Raw genomic sequence first — 17,000 nt, 5'->3', positions numbered from 1 at the left:
TGTCCTTAGTGCTCAGCCTGGCCCCTTCCCAGCTTGTCCCTGACCTTTAAAGGACTCTCCAAGCCCCTCCCATGCCTGCTTCCCTTGGGGTCTCTCTCCTGGCTGAGCACAGGCTGCCCTTCTATCTCTCAGCAGGCCTGGGTCCTAGTCACAGGCTGTGTCTTGTCACGTGACCCCCACACTTATTCCCTTCACCCTAGGGAGCTGCATCACCTGGGCCAGGTGCAGTTGAGCTCCAACCCCTTTCCTGGCCATCTCAACCAGGGACAGGTTGAAACTGGTAACCTGTGGGTAACAGTAACTGGTTGCTCGCAAAGGTGCTGAAGACACAATGGGAGAGGAAATCCTTTGGCCTGGATTGAAATTATTCCGACTGAAAGTGCATGAGAGAAAATAGGTCCAGAGTTCTCTTCCTAGCAGCAGAAAATATAGCGATTGATAGAGGTTCAGGTCAGAAAGGACCATTCTGTGCATCTAGTCGCCCCTCCTGTATAACTCAGGGCCTAGAATGTGACCAAGTGGTTCCTTCAGCCAACCATAGCATGGGACTGAGCCAGAGCATGTCTTTTGGAATGACGTCCACATGCAGGAGAGCCAGCTGGCTACCAGAAAATCTCTCTTCTGCAGTGACGTGGGGTTAAGGGACACGGGGGAAAAGACATGGAGGCTGTGACTAAACTTAGAGCAGCAAGGCCAGGAAAACCAGGGTTAGGTCTCAGGCCTGGCTATCAGATCTGCTGTTTTCTATTCCTGGCTTTGGGACCATGAGCGAGTCTCTGCACTGCTGGGTGCCTCGGTTTCCCCAGCTATCAAATGGAGCTAATCAAGGTTTTGTTTGTTCTCCCCATTTTACAGGGTGGGAAACCGAGACACAGTTGGGACCTGTCTACACTACAGGTCTGTCGTGCGTTTGTAATCTGCTGACCCCCACATGTTGTTCAGAGCCTATGGACAACACAGCTCCTAAAGGTACGTTTGTTCTGTGCTTTTCCCCTATGTACCAGCAGGGCTGGACAGCATTTCTCACTGTGATGTGGGGAGCAGGTCCTGGGTACTAAGGGTCTGAAGAAGCTCTCAAGGACTAATTTTTTAAAATAATTGTTATCAATGAATTGGGAGAAAACATACAATCACTGCGGATAAGATTGGGGCGTGACAAAATACAGGCAGAGTGGTAATTACTGATGGGGAGAGGGCAGTGATATAGAGCGATCTGGCTCATTCAGCCAGCTGGACCCATTCAAAGAAAACAAGTTTGAGCAGAGCCCAATGCAAGGTCCTATGCGTGGCAACAAGGCATGCCGGCCACACCTCCAGAATGGGGACGTGTATCCAGGAAAGCAGTGACTCTGAAATGGATTTAGGGGCCAGAGTGGAAAAGCCACTCAACATGAGCTCCCAGTGTGATGCTGTGGTGAACAGGGCTAAAGCCATCATTAGACGTAGGAGCAGAGCCGTGAGTAGGATAGGGAGGTGACATAGCAGCAGTGAGACTGCTATTGGAATACTGCCTCCAGTGTTGGTGTCCTCCTTTGAAAAAGATGGTCCTAGAAATTGGAGCTGGGGCAGCAAAGAGCCACCAAATGTTCTGAGGGCTGGAGAAAAATGCCTTCTAGTGAGCTATTGAAAGAGCTCAACCTGTTTAGCTTATCAAAAGAAGATTGAAAGGTGACTTCACTGAAGTGTTGAAGTGCCTTAATGGAGAGAAAATATTGGGTATTAAATCTTTAATCGAGCAGAGAAAGGCAGAACAAGACCCAATGGCTGGAAGGTGAAAAGAGACAAATTCCTATGACAAATAAGGCACAAATATTCAACAGCGAGGATGATTGACCACAGGAAGAAGCTACCATGGAAAGTGGTGGATTCTCCATCTCTTGATGTCATTAATAAAGACTAGATGCCTTTCCGGAATGTGTTTGCCCCAAAAGTAGCTATTGTGGTAGACAGGAGGCCTGTGATATGCAGGGGGTCAGATTAGATGCTCTAACTGTCTCTTCTGCCCATAAAGTCTACTCATTTCTGAGAAACCGAGTGTAGCATTGGGAGCAGCTTGTGATGTTTTACTGTCTAGCCGGCTTGCTTCCTAGAATGAACACTCATTGAGCGGGGTGATCCACAGGGAGTAGCTCAAACCTCCAAAGTGTCTGGCCTGTGGCAGAACATTAGCACTGCAGGGGAGGGGTGGGTGGCAGTGACATCACAAAGGCCTTTTGCAGGATTTCAGCCTATTGGCCAAGGGTGTAGGGGAGGTGGTGACATCACAGAGGGATGCTGACATCAGCCAGGCAGGACAGGGGCGCAGGGCCAGGGAAACCTCAGAGACCCCTGTGGCTTTGCTTCAGCAAGTCTCCTTCTCGAGATCTCTCTTTGAGGTCTGAGAGAGTATTATGGGTCACGTACGTGAGCACCAGGAGGAACCTCTTTTGAGTTTTCTCCTTTCTTTTTACTGATTTCACTAGAAAACTGACGTCCCTGTTTAGAAGGTAAGAGCCTCTGAGAGGTTTGGAACCTGTTCAGTCTGATGCATCTGGCGCCAGCTGAATTTTAGGCATGGAAAACACTAGCTTAAGGTGGCCAAATTTTATTCCCCACCTGGGATTTTGTCCCTTAGAATCTCTGGGGACATTAAGATTTGTCCTTTTTCTTTTACCTTTTCCTCCATCCCTCCCTCCTTTCTCTTCATCTCTTACTTCTTTTGTCTGTTCCCCTGTTCCCCTCCCACCACCAGGAGGGGTGTGTGTGTGTCGTGGGGGTTGCTCTACAACTCCCATTGTGGGAGGTCCACCGAAAAATGTGGGGCTGAAATAGTGTTCAGACAATGATCCCCAGCTGTGACCTGGACCATCCTTTGGGCTCTCTGGTGAGAACCCTCATCCTCCCGCCCCTCGGTCTCTACCCTGATTGGCTGAGCAGGGCGTTATTGACAGGGAGGAGACTCAGGTCCCTGTTGTTTTCTTTTAAGACCAAGTAAATAGTCATAACCAGTCATATGTTCGACAAATTTTGCTGCTTCTCTGCAGTTCATTATTTTCTCTGCCATTCCAGTTCTCCTAAAATACTTGCTGAATAATTACTATGAACTCTTGCTGGTCTGGAACTCACTTGAGAGCACTTTATTCAGGTCATTCAATGTCTGAAATTCAAGATCCGATGGTTAGTTTGAAAATCAGGGCTCTTGGGTCCTATTCCCAACTCTGCCACGGACTGGCTGTGTGACCTAAGAGAAGTCAATTCTCCTTTCTCAGCCTTAGCTTCTCCCTCTTTCAAGTAGGGATAACAATCCGCTCCTACCTACCTCCCGACAGGTGGAGGATGGGGATCTATTGGAGAGCGTCACTAGGAGCAGTGCATAAGATGAGGTGTCCTATCATGTTTACTCAGATCAGATTATGACATAATAGAATGGCTGAAATAGTCTATTTTATTTGTATTTTATTATGTTGCAATTGTTAAGAGCAGCAACTACTTAGCTCAGACTGAAACATCTTATCTAATTTTTGAGATCTAAGTGTCTCCTCTTTGTGTGCGACGAGACAAACACGTACTCCTGTTCTTTTTGTGACACAGAAGATGCTTTTGTTTTGCAACAAAATATTTTTGCAAAGAATTTTCATGCCACTTGATATGATTTCAAGAAAGAAACTGGTTTAGTTTGAATGGGATTTTCGGACAGAAACGGTTTCAATGAAATTTCCCCACCATCTCGATTCCTGGGCTCTATCCCTGTCTTTGGGGGGTTTGCTGTCTGTTAGAACAGGAGTCTGATTTGGATAGGGATAGAGACCTCTTTAATGTTTTTAATGAAGTAAATACTAATGGCAATTGTGTGATCATGGGAGACTTTAACTTCCCAGATATAGACTGGAGGACAAGTGCTAGTAATATAATAGGGCTCAGATTTTCCTAGATGTGATAGCTGATGGATTCCTTCACCAAGTAGTTGAAGAACCAACAAGAGGGGATGCCATTTTAGATTTGGTGTGGGTAGTGAGGATTTCTTAGAAGAAATGGTTGTAGGGGACAGCCTTGGTTTGAGCGATCATGAGCTAATTCAGTTTAAACTAAATGGAAGGGTAAACAAAAATAGATCTGTGACTAGGGTTTTTGATTTCAAAAGGGCTAACTTTAAAAAATTAAGGAAATTAGATAGGGAAGTGGATTGGACTGAAGGACTTGTGGATCTAAAGGCGGAGAAGGCCTGGAATTACTTCAAGTCAAAGTTGCAGAAACTATCAGAAGCCTGCATCCCAAGAAAGGGGGGGAAATTCATAGGCAGGAGTTGTAGACCAAGTTGGATGAGCAAGCATTTCAGAGAGATGATTAAGAAAAAGCAGAAAGCCTACAAGGAGTGGAAGATGGGCGGGGAGGGATAGCTCAGTGGTTTGAGCACTGGCCTGCTAAACCCAGGGTGGTTGTGAGTTCAATCCTTGAGGGGGCCACTTAGGGATCTGGGGCAAAATCAGTACTTGGTCCTGCTAGTGAAGGCAGGGGGCTGGACTCGATGACCTTTCAAAGGTCCCTTCCAGTTCTAGGAGATAGGATATCTCCATTAATTTTAATTTAAATTTAAATTTAAAAATGGGCGTGATCAGCAAGGAAAGCTACCTTACTGAGGTCAGAACATGTAGGGATAAAGTGAGAAAGGCCGAAAGCCATGTAGAGTTGGACCTTGCAAAGGGAATTCAAACCAATAGTAAAAGGTTTTATAGCCATATAAATCAGAAGAAAATAAAGAAAGAAGAAGTGGGACCACTAAACACTGAGGATGGAGTGGAGGTTAAGGATAATCTAGGCATGGCCCAATGTCTAAACAAATACTTTGCCTCAGTCTTTCAGAGGCTAATGAGGAGCTTAGGGATAATGGTAGGATGACAAATGGGAATGAGGATATGGAGGTAGATATTACCACATCTGAGTTAGAAGTCAAACTCGAACAGCTTAATGGGACTAAATCGGGGGGCCCAGATAATCTTCATCCAAGAATATTAAAAGAACCGACACATGAAATTGCAAACCCATTAGCAAGAATTTTTAATGAATCTGTAAACTCAGGGGTTGTACCGTATGACTGGAGAATTGCTAACATAGTTCCTAGCTTTAAGAAAGGGAAAAAACGTGATCCGGGTAACTACAGGCCTGTTAGTTTGACATCTGTAGTATGCAAGGTCTCAGAAAATGTTTTGAAGGAGAAAGTAGTTAAGGACATTGAGGTCAATGGTAATTGGGACAAAATACAACATGGCTTTACAAAAGGTAGATCGTGCCAAACCAACCTGATCTCCTTCTTTGAGAAGGTAACAGATTTTTTAGACAAAGGAAATGCAGTGGATCTAATTTACCTCGATTTCAGTAAGGCATTTGATACGGTTCCACGTGGGGAATTATTAGCTAAATTGGAAAAGATGAGGATCAATATGAAAATTGAAAGGTGGATAAGGAACTGGTTAAAGGGGAGACTACAACGGGTCATACTGAAAGGTGAACTGTCAGGCTGGAGGGAGGTTACTAGTGGAGTTCTTATATTATGGGAACAAGTAAATAACTTTTCCTTATTCACTTTCTCCACATCACTCATGATTTCATATACCTCTATCATATCCCCCCATAGTCTCCTCTTTTCCAAGCTGAAAAGTCCTAGCCTCTTTAATCTCTCCTCATATGGGACCCCTTCCAAACCTCTAATCATTTTAATTGCCCTTCTCTGAACCTTTTCTAATGCCAGTATATCTTTTTTGAGATGAGGAGACCACATCTGTACACAGTATTCAAGATGTGGGTGTACCATGGATTTATATAAGGGCAATAAGATATTCTCCGTCTCATTCTCTATCCCCCTTTTAATGATTCCTAACATCCTGTTTGCTTTTTTGACTGCCGCTGCACACTGCGTGGAAGTCTTCAGAGAACTATCCACGATGACTCCAAGATCTTTTTCCTGATTCGTTGTAGCTAAATTAGCCCCCATCATATTGTATGTATAGTTGGGGTTATTTTTCCCAATGTGCATTACTTTACGTTGTCCACATTAAATTTCATTTGCCATTTTGTTGCCCAATCACTTAGTTTTGTGAGAGCTTTTTGAAGTTCTTCACAGTCTGCTTTGGTCTTAACTATCTTGAGCACTTTAGTATCATCTGCAAACTTTGCCACCTCACTTTTTACCCCTTTCTCCAGATCATTTATGAATAAGTTGAATAGCATTGGTCCTAGGACTGACCCTTGGGGAACACCACTAGTTACCCCTCTCCATTCTGAAAATTTACCATTTATTCCTTCCCTTTGTTCCCTTTCTTTTAACCAGTTCTCAATTCATGAAAGGATCTTCCCTCTTATCCCATGACAACTTAATTTACATAAGACCCTTTGGTGAGGGACCTTGTCAAATGCTTTCTGGAAATCTAAGTACACTATATCCACTGGATCCCCCTTGTCCACATGTTTGTTGACCCCTTCAAAGAACTCTAATAGATTAGTAAGACACGATTTCCCTTTACCTAAACTATGTTGACTTTTGCCCAACAATTTATGTTCTTCTATGTGTCTGACAATTTTATTCTTTACAATTGTTTCAACTAATTTGCCCGGTACTGACATTAGACTTACTGGTCCGTAATTGCCGAGATCACCAATAGTGCCCTTTTTAAATATTGGTGTTACATTAGCTATCTTCCAGTCATGGATACAGAAGCTGATTTAAAGGACAAGTTACAAACAATAATTAGTAGTTCCGCAATTTCACATCTGAGTTCTTTCAGAACTCTTGGGTGAATGCCATCTGGTCCCAGTGACTTATCAGTTAATTCCAAAACCTCCTCTAGTAACACCGCAATCTGTGACAATTCATGAGATTTGTCACCTACAAATACTGGCTGAGGTTTGGGAATGGCTGGAAGGTGAAAAGAGACAAATTCCTATGACAAATAAGGCACAAATATTCAACAGCGAGGATGATTGACCTCAGGAAGAAGCTACCAAGAAAAGTGGTGGATTCTCCGTCTCTTGATGTCATTTAATAAAGACTAGATGCCTTTCTGGAATGTGTTTACCCCAACAGTAGCTATTGTGGTAGACAGGAGGCCTGTGATATGCAGGGGGTCAGATTAGATGCTCTAACTGTCTTTTCTGCCCATAAAGTCTACTCATTTCTGAGAAACCGAGTGTAGTATTGGGAGCAGCTTGTGATGTTTTACTGTCTAGCCGGCTTGCTTCCTAGAATGAACACTCATGGAGCGGGGTGATCCACAGGGAGTAGCTCAAACCTCCAAAGTGTCTGGCCTGTGGCAGGACATTAGCACTGCAGGGGAGGGGTGGGTGTGGCAGTGACATCACAAAGGCCTTTTGCAGGATTTCAGCTTATTGGTCAAAGGTGCTGGGGAGGTGGTGACCTCACAGAGAGATGCTGACATCAGCCAGGCAGGACAGGGGCGCAGGGCCAGGGAAACCTCAGAGTCCCCTGTAGCTTTGCTTCAGCAAGTCTCCTTCTCGAGGTCTCTCTCTTTGAGGACTGAGAGAGTATTTAGGTTCACGTATATGAGCGCCAGGAGGAACCTCTTTTGAGTTTTCTCTTTTGTTTTTCCTGATTTTACTAGAAAACAGACATCCCTGTTTAGAAGGTAAGAGCCTCCGAGAGGTTTGGAACCTGTTCAGTCTGATGCATCTGGCGCCAGCTGAATTCTAGGCATGGAAAACACTAGCTTAAGGTGGTCGAATTTTATTCCCCACCTGGGATTTTGTCCCTTAGAATCACTGGGGACATTAGGGTTTGTCCTTTTTGTTTTACCTTTTCCTCCATCCCTCCCTCCTTTCTCTTCATCTCTTACATCTTCTGTCCTTTCCTCTGTTCCCCTCCCACCACCAGGAAGACTCTGTGTGTGTGTCGTGGGGGGTGCTCTGCAATGGGAACAGGGACAATTCTCCAACTTTGGGCAGTCGAGAGCCTCGGTGAGATAAGGGGCGTTAAAGCCCTTTGTGAAGGAGAAAGGGGAGTTTCACGGTGTTGAGCACCAAGGAATTCTAAACTTTGCTAAAACATCTAGTCTGCAGAAACCAGAAATGGTCGGGGCCACATTGTAACCATTGTCTTTTTTAAAGCCCATTGAGGGATGTGAGTCCCACCTTTTTAGGTATCTGGGGTGCTGGGAGGAGAGAAGAGGTGCCTGTCTCCATTTTATGGCCTCAACAAACTAAGTGCTGTGCCCCAGTTCTCGTCAGAGATCCCTGAAAAAGAACGTCTTCCCATCCATTAACATACCTGGAAAGATACTGGAACTCCTTATTAAACAATCAGTTTGTCAGCACCTACAGGACAATTTGGTTCTTAGGACTAGTGAGCATGGACTTGTCAAGAACAAATCATTCCAAACCAATCCTAGCTCCTTCTTTGGCAGGGTTACGGGCCTAGTGGAGGTGGGTAAACAGTAGATGTGATCCATCTTGGTGTTAATAAGGACATTCTCACAAACAAACTAGGGAGATGTGGTCTAGATGCAATTAGCATAATATGTGTGCACAGATGCTTGCAAGCCCGTACTCCAACAGCCCAGAACCAAACAGCAGGAAGCAGATCATGCAATGAACTCCTGCCAGTGCGTGTAGATTGCATTACATGCACCCCTATGGTGGGAGGAGGAGCTGCTCTGGCTGGGGCAGGGATGGGGAGGGACCAAACAGGCTGGTTAGTCAGAGGCTGCCTTGACCCCAGACTCACGCCCGCTCCCCGCTCGGTTCCAGGATGGCCAGGCTCCTGAGGATGTTCAGGAAGAAGGCTCTGCAGGTGGCCCCAGAGCCTGAGGGAAGCAGCTGCCATCTTCCCCAGGAGCACAGCGGCTCCTCCGTCCCCACTGGCGGGGAAGGAGCTCCCGGCCAGGCCAGGAGGTGGGAGTACCCAGCCTTCTGGCGGAGAAAACCCGCTCCCAGCGCAGGCGCCGAGGTGGGAGAGGCCAGGTCGAAATGGAGCTGGGCCAGGCTGCGGCTGGGCAGGCAGGACCCAGCGCAGGAGGGGAGCCGGGCAGGGTGACTCTGGGGCATGTTGTGTGGGCAGCAGCGGCCCCAGGAGCCCAGCCCTGATTCCCAGCAGGAGGCATCGCCCTGCCCGGTCACTGAGGACCTTCCAGCCTCCCCAGGGCAGGAGGTGGAGGATCCCTGTCCCACCACCAGCAGCTCGGCCCGCTCCCCATGGGACAGCAGCAGTGCCTGGGACTCGGGCAGCAGCGAGGCCGATGGGCGCCGCTGCTTTGTTCTAGGTGAGGAGTCATGCTGGGCTCAGAGAGAGGTGAGGGCGGGGCTGTGAACACCCTGGGCCCAGCCCTCGATCAGTGCTATGGGGGCGGGTCCCCAGCCCAGGGGTCTGGCTTGAGCCACATGAACCCCACTAACACTAGATGCTGCCACTTTGGTCCTTGGTGCTCCAGTTGGGGGGAGGCACCTCCCAGGGAGTCCAGGACAGCGTGGGGGGGTCTCTTTGCTATGGGCTCCTGAAGGAGTTGGGGGCTGAAGGCATCACTGAGAGGGGGGAGTGTGGGGCCCGATCTGCCCTGGGTCCCGGAGGTGGGAAGGGGACACATTGCCCCATCGTGCCCCTGTCCTTCCCGCAAGTGGCAGCAGGCGTCACCCTGTCCCCTTCTCTCCCTGGTGCAGGGACCCCCAGGGACTCAGGGGACGAGGAGGAGGAATGGGTGGACGTGACCACAGAGGAGGCTGCTCTCAATAACAGCAGAGAGCAGCTCCAAGGCGGAGAAAAGGTACAAACGTACCCCAGCTGTGCTGGAACCGAGACTGTCCTGCCCCTTCCCAGCACCTGACCCCCTGCAGAGGGTCTTGTCCCTGATGATCCACCAGCCCTAATGGGGACCTTTCTCCTCCATGATCTGGGACCCCAGAGGTGGGGGTGTCTGTCACACACCAGCCGGGTCTCCTCCCCCCACAGGCACTGTCCCAGTTCCTGACCCTGCTTGTGGTGGAGTGGTGGGTGATTTGGACAATGGGCGGGTCCCCACTATCCCCCATTCAGGCCTGAGTCCTGCAGCTGCTGTGTGGGGGCAGGGAGGTCCCTGGCTAACTGTCTCTCTCTCCCCTAACCCCACTCCTGGTGGGTGCAGGAGGAGGCCCAGCAGCTTGTGTTCCTGCACGCCATCCACCCCGCGTCTCGCTGCACAGCAGAGAGGGCAGGACACAGTGGAGCCGCACTGCTGCAAGGCGGCTGTGGCGGAGAGGATTGTGGTGAGCGAGACACGGTGCCCAGCAGCTGGAGGAAAGACAGAGACCTGGGAGGGGCAGGGGTCTCCCCAGGCCAATGGATGGGGGATTGTTGGTGCTGGAGGGGCAGCAGAGGGCAGGGATTGCTGGGGCTGAAGACTGGGGAGAAGAGACGGGAGAAACTCGGAGAGTGGTCACTATTGGGCAGGAATCAGAGGAGCGGGGGGCAGGTGGGGGGATCCTGCTGGCTGTGTGGGGCCCTGGCTGTGTAATCTCCTCACTGAGAAGTGTCAGTGTGGCCCGAATCTCACACGCTCCTTTGTCTCCGTTGGGTCTCACAGGAGCTCATTGAGGAGCTGCCTGATAACTCTCCACCCGGCGCCGTCCTCGCTAACTCCCTGATTGCTGTGGGCAACCTCAGGCACCGAGACCCTCCGGCCCGGTTCCCCTAACCCCAGTGCTGCTCAGGCCCAGGGCTGGGAGTCACTGCCCCTCCCACTCCCAGGTCACCGCCCAAGGGTGGCTCCTCTGGCAGAGGTGGGGGGAAGGTTCACTCTCTCCTGGCTGGGCTGTTCTTTTCACTCCAGTAACATTGCAACGGCTTTGGGGAGAGGCTCACACCCAGGATCAGATACAGGAGGGGCAGCAGGGTCCAGGGAACAGGTGCTATTCCTGCCCTGCCACTGTCTGTCTGAGAAACCTTGGCCTTGTCATTCCCTGGCTCGGTGCCTCAGTTTCCATTCTCGCCAGCCTGTGCCTATTTCCCTGCAGTTTCACCTGCATGTTGGTGCCAGTCCCATGCCCGCACTGCACAGTCTAATGCCGGCTCCTCTCTCTTGCCAGCACCATGACACCTGCCCTGGAGCCAGAGCTGGAGACCCACCTCCTCCGAGCTGCCCTGCACGCCGTCTTCACCCTGGGCATGGAGAAGGACACCACCCAAGTGCAGGTAGATCAGCTAAAGTCATGGATTGAAGAGCCAGCTGTCATCCTGCCATGAATCCTGGCTAATTGCCTGCAGTGGGATGTGAATGAGAGAGGCCAGGATATGTGTTTGGGGGTCTCACCAGTGCTTCCCAGAGACCCCACTTCCCATCCTGTGGCAGGTGTAGCCCCAGTTTCCCTAACTCTGACCCATGGCTCTCCCTTGCTTTCAGGATCTGCCTAGGGTCTTGCCAGACCTCCTGGACGCCATGCTGGGGAACCTGCTGGCAGAGTCCCCAGACACCGACAGGCTCCAGTACATCTTGGAGGTGAGCCCGATGAGAGGGGTGGGGGCAATTTTACCTTCACTCTTAGATCCATTTTCCAGTCTGTCCTCCTAGCTGAGCCCCCAGTGGGCATCCTTGGTCAGGGCAGTCAGTGCAATGCAGTGTCAGGCCCTTCCTCCTTAAAGGACAGAGGAAGGAGCTGGGACTTCAAGCCAGAGTTCTGCCTGGTTGTGTTGAGCACTAACCACAGGGCCCCTGGCTGGCTTGGGGAGTGAGAGTCTGAACCCCTCCTGGGAGATCCAGAAGAGGGTCCTCAGAGAAGAGTCACAGGCTCCTTCCTAGAGAAACAGGAGGGCCCCAGAGAATCAGCCCGTCTCTCCGACGGGCCCTGAGATTTCTGAGGGGATTGTTCAGGAATCAGGAGTGCAGGGAGGATGGGACCAGCCCCGACACTGAACATTGTTCCAGTCTAGAGAGACAATGACAAGTTGTGACCTGCAGGATTCAAGAATCGTCCTGCGGGCAACAATCCCCTTCCAAAGCTCTGCAATCAATGAATCAGATATTCCACCCTGCGCACAATGTCTCAGCCCCCTGGGGATGGGTGTGTGTCTGTGCCCATTGATCCTGATCTGCCTCCTTTCCCCACAGCACATTAACTACTGGATCGTGTCCAGGGTGCCGCGAGAGAGAGCCAGGGCCGTTAAGAGCAGCACGGCCCTGCTCAGATTCACCATCACCCTCCCTGAGTTTGACATAAGTGACCTCTGACCCCAGCTTCCTGACTCCAGGCGTAGGTGATCTGGCTCCCATGGGCTGTAGGATCTGCTGCTGCAGGGGCTGTGGGTTAGGAGTGTTCCTCTTGGGGAGGCAGAGTCAGAGCAGAGAGTGAGCCTGGCTTGAGTCAAGTTCTTCTTGTCCTAGTTAAGTGGTGACTCTGGGCTTTTATGGGGACTGTGCTCCAGGTTCATGCCTCCCTGTCATCCTGGAGCAGCTGGGGAAGCAAGTCCTCATGGAGGGCCCTGCCCACAGCCCTGTGCTCCAGGCTTCCTTGGGGGCTGACCCCGGCTGGAGGATGAGTCTCTCTATCTCTTTCTGTGTTCCACACCACGCCCTGCAATTCTGTTGGGCTGGGCACGCAGCGAGGACTCTGCCCACTGTGCAGCCACCAATGGGATTGGAAGGACACAAGCCCTGCAACCAGAAGGACAAATGTGTGTGTGTCTCTCTCCCTGTCACCTACTCCCTCCTGGGGGAAACCCAGCAGCTGATGGGGGACAAGGTGAGCAGCTGCATTAGACTCAGGAGATTGGGGCGGGGCCCAGGCCTCATTCCCATCCTGTGGCCATTCGCTGGCATGGCACAAGTTGCCTGGTGGGGAATGAAAGGGAGAGCAGGTGCTCCTGGGAAGGGAGATGAATTCACCTCCATGAGCAGGAGCGAGCCAGCTTGTCCCCGGAGCAGCTCCACCCAGCTCTTTAGCCAGGCTAATTAATGGCAAGCTTTGCCTCATCCCAGACTTATGTTCTTAGGACAGGGTGCTATTGCTCTTGGGAAGGGCAGGAGAGTCCCCCAAGTGCCCTCTGCGAGACTCTCCTGTCCCACAGGGCCGCACCCAATTCCTAGTGGTCTGGTGTCTGTGTCACCCGAGCCACCACCCAGAGTTGCTCCCATCACTGGCAGCCTGGGAGGCCAAGGACTGATGGGTGATGGCGTCTGACCAGGCAGGGCTGAGGCACATGGGAAGGGGACGCTTGTCCTGCTGCTGGGAAGGCTGGACCCGTTCTGGAGAGAACAGGAGGATTCAGTCAGCAGTAGGGTTACCATGTCTAATAAATAAAAAAAGAGGACCCTCCACGGGCCCTGGCCCCGCCCATTTCCCCTCCCCTAGCCCTGCCCCAACTCCACCCTTTCCCCCGCCCTAACTCCGCCCCCTCCTCCCTCCCACTCCCAGTCATGGGGAAAGGGCTGCCCCAGCGCTACCGGCTTCACGGTTTGCCGGGCAGCCCCCAGACCCTGCGCCCCCGGCCGGCGCTTCCCCCGAGCCGCCGGAGCAGAGCAGCTGGAACCGGGAAGGGAAGTGCCTGGCCCGTGGCTCGGGGTCCGGAGGCAGCGGGGGCTGCCCGAAGCTGGTAGCACTGGCTCGGGCAGCTCGGCTATTAAAGTCTGAGAGGGGAGGAGCGGAGCAGCTCAGCTGGAGCCCGGGAAGGGAAGTGCCTGGCCGGCGGCTCGGGGTCCGGAGGCAGGGGGGCGCTGCCCAAAGCCAGTAGCGCTGGCTCGGGCAGCTCGGCTCTTAAAGTCTGAGAGGGGAGGAGCGGAGCAGAGCAGCTGCGGGAGGGGAAGTGCCCGGCCGGCATTTTCCCGGACATGTTTGGCTTTTCAGCAATTCCCCCCGGACGGGGGTTTGATTGCCGAAAAGCAGGACATGTCCGGGAAAAACCGGACATATGGTAACCCTAGTCAGCAGGGGCTGCTGATCCGTCCCATTCACCAGGGCTGCCATCCTGCGGCTTCAGCATTAGTGGCTGGGGTGACTTGGGGAAAGGTCTCAACCTCCCCACATCCCACTTCACTGCTGCCAGAATCCCTCCTGTCCCCCACCCGCTACAGTCCCCTCCCTACCCAACCTGGGTGGGGGTGGAGGAGAGGGGTCTGAGAACTTGAGCTGTGGATTGGAGGTGGAACAGGTGTCAGGGGCACTGAGGGGGACGTGGCAGGAGCTCCCCATACAAGGAGGAGGGTTGCCACTGGAGGTCACTAGGCAGGACAAGAAGATTCCATCCTGGGGGGCAGGAGGGGAAATCCATCCCTCAGAGGTGGGCAGGGGCTGGGTGGAAATGCTGCTGGTTCCAGGGGCCGTTAATCCCCCCTGATTCCTCGGAGGCGTCTGAGTCTCAGACAGGTTCTTGTTCCCTTGCAGCAGGAGGACGTCACGGCCAATGTGATGCGCCAGCTCCGTGTCATGCGGCACTTGCGCCAGGTGCCCGAGGGGCTGCAGGGCCTGTCCCTCTGAGGCCACCAGCAACTCCCGCTCTCTGCTGCAGGTACTGCTCTGGCTCTCTGTAAATGGGGAGCTAGTGGAAGGGGAAATGGAGCCCCCTGGCACTCACAGAAACCCTCTCCCCTCTCTGTGGAGCAGGGTCCTTTCCTCTGCCCCCAAATTCCTTCATATGGGACAGGAGCTCTTTCCCTCACACCCATTCCCCTCCCCCCTTTCCTTGATCTACCCCCATGCCATTCCCCCTGCGCCCAGGCAGAACTCTGCCTGCCCCATATGGTACAGAAAGGCCTGTGATATGCAGGGGGTCAGATTAGATGCTCTAACTGTCTCTTCTGCCCATAAAGTCTACTCATTTCTGAGAAACCGAGTGTAGCATTGGGAGCAGCTTTTGATGTTTTACTGTCTAGCCGGCTTGCTTCCTAGAATGAACACTCATTGAGCGGGGTGATCCACAGAGAGTAGCTCAAACCTCCAAAGTGTATGCCCTGTGGCAGGACATTAGCACTGCAGGGGAGGGGTGGGTGTGACAGTGACATCACAAAGGCCTTTTGCAGGACCTCAGCCTATTGATCAAAGGTGCTGGGGAGGTGGTGACCTCACAGAGAGATGCTGACATCAGCCAGGCAGGACAGGGGCTCAGGGCCAGGGAAACCTCTGAGTCCCCTGTAGCTTTGCTTCAGCAAGTCTCCTTCTCGAGGTCTCTCTTTGAGGACTGAGAGAGTATTAGGGGTCACGTACGTGAGCGCCAGGAGGAACCTCTTTTGAGTTTTCTCCTTTCTTTTTCCTGATTTTACTAGAAAACAGACGTCCCTGTTTAGAAGGTAAGAGCCTCCGAGAGGTTTGGAATCTGTTCAGTCTGATCAATCTGTTCCACAAGTTCTTCAATCCAATCCACTTCCCTAACTAATTTCCTTAATTTTTTAAAGTTAGCCCTTTTGAAAAAAAAAACCCTAGTCACAGATCTATTTTTGTTTACCCTTCCATTTAGTTTAAACTGAATTAGCTCATGATCGCTCAAACCAAGGCTGTCCCCTACAACCATTTCTTCTAAGAGATCCTCACTACTCACCAAAACCAAATCTAAAATGGCATCCCCTCTTGTTGGTTCAGCAACTACTTGGTGAAGGAATCCATCAGCTATCACATCTAGGAAAATCTGAGCCCTATTATATTAATAGCACTTGTCCTCCAGTCTATATCTGTTAAAGTCTCCCATGATCACACAATTCCCATTAGTATTTACTTCATTAAAAACATTAAAGAGGTCTCTATCCCTATCCAAATCAGACTCCTGTTCTAACAGACAGCAACCCCCCCGCCCCCCGAAAGGCAGAGATAGAGCCCAGGAATCGAGATGGTGGGGAAATTTCATTGAAACCGTTTCTGACCGAAAATCCTATTCAAACTAAACCAGTTTGTTTCTTGAAATCATAACAAGTGGCAATGAAAATTCTTTGTCACAATGTGTTAAATTGTCTCATCGCACTCAAAGAGGAGACACTTAGATCTCAAAAATTAGATAAGCTGCTTCAGTCTGAGCTAAGTAGTTGCTGCTCTTAACAATTGCAAAATAATACAATACAAATAAAATAAACTATTTCAGCCATTCTATTATGTCCTAATCTGATCTGAGTAAACATGATAGGACACCTCATCTTATGCACTGCTCCTAGTGACACTCTCCAATAGACCCAGCAGTCCTTATTTCCAGGCCCCTTCACTAACCACTGCTGCACACTCCCTCCCACAGCTGGCAATTACAACCAGGCACTCATGTCCGGTCCCCCTGCTTTGAGAGGGAGTGTACTCCACTGGAGTGATTGGAGCAGGGAACTGGGAGTCAGGACTCCTGGGTTCCATTGCTGGTTTCCTATTGACCTGTGGGACTTGGGGTAAGTTGCTGCCCCCTCTAGGCTCTGTCCCCAGCAGTCAAATGGGGATTTCATACTTTCCCACTATTGGAAAGTGCTGGGAGAATCCCCCAGCAAAAGCTGCTCTGACAGTGCTAAGCAGCATCTGTTTGCTTGTGAGAATGTCCTATGGGACTGTGTCAAAAGCCTTATTAACACCAAGATAGATCACATCTACGGTTTACCCACCTCCACTAGGCCCCTAACCCTGCCAAAGAAGGAGCTAGGATTGGTCTGGAATGATTTGTTCTTGACAAGTCCATGCTCACTAGTCCTAAGAACCAAATTGTCCTGCAGGTGCTGACAAACTGATTGTTTAATAAGCAGAGGCTGCTCCCAATGCTACACTCGGTTTCTCAGAAATGAGTAGACTTTATGGGCAGCAGAGATCGTTGGAGCATCTAATCTGACCCCCTGCATATCACAGGCCTCCTGTCTACCACAATAGCTACTTTTGGGGCAAACACATTCCGGAAAGGCATCTAGTCTTTATTAAATGACATCAAGAGATGGAGAATCCACCACTTTCCATGGTAGCTTCTTCCTGTGGTCAATCATCCTCGCTGTTGAATATTTGTGCCTTATTTGTCATAGGAATTTGTCTCTTTTCACCTTCCAGCCACTGGGTCTTGTTCTGCCTTTCTCTGCTCGATTAAAGAGCCCTTTAATACCCAATATTTT

General features: G+C 50.8%; 1 long non-coding RNA gene across 1 annotated transcript; it reads left to right on the top strand.

Annotated features, from left to right (window-relative positions):
* The first annotated feature begins 633 nt into the window (after window positions 1–633).
* On the top strand, window positions 634–11,147 carry LOC135979890 (uncharacterized). Its single transcript, XR_010597146.1, has 3 exons — window positions 634–9,743; window positions 10,101–10,221; window positions 11,041–11,147. It is a non-coding gene; the product is annotated as an uncharacterized LOC135979890 (long non-coding RNA).
* Window positions 11,148–17,000: the final 5,853 nt, after the last annotated feature.

This window comes from Chrysemys picta, unplaced genomic scaffold (genome assembly GCF_011386835.1).
Source record: "Chrysemys picta bellii isolate R12L10 unplaced genomic scaffold, ASM1138683v2 scaf1348, whole genome shotgun sequence".
Taxonomy (NCBI): Eukaryota; Metazoa; Chordata; order Testudines; family Emydidae; genus Chrysemys; species Chrysemys picta.
The sequence above is the reverse complement of the archived record's forward strand: the minus strand, read 5'-3'. Positions and strand labels throughout refer to the sequence as shown.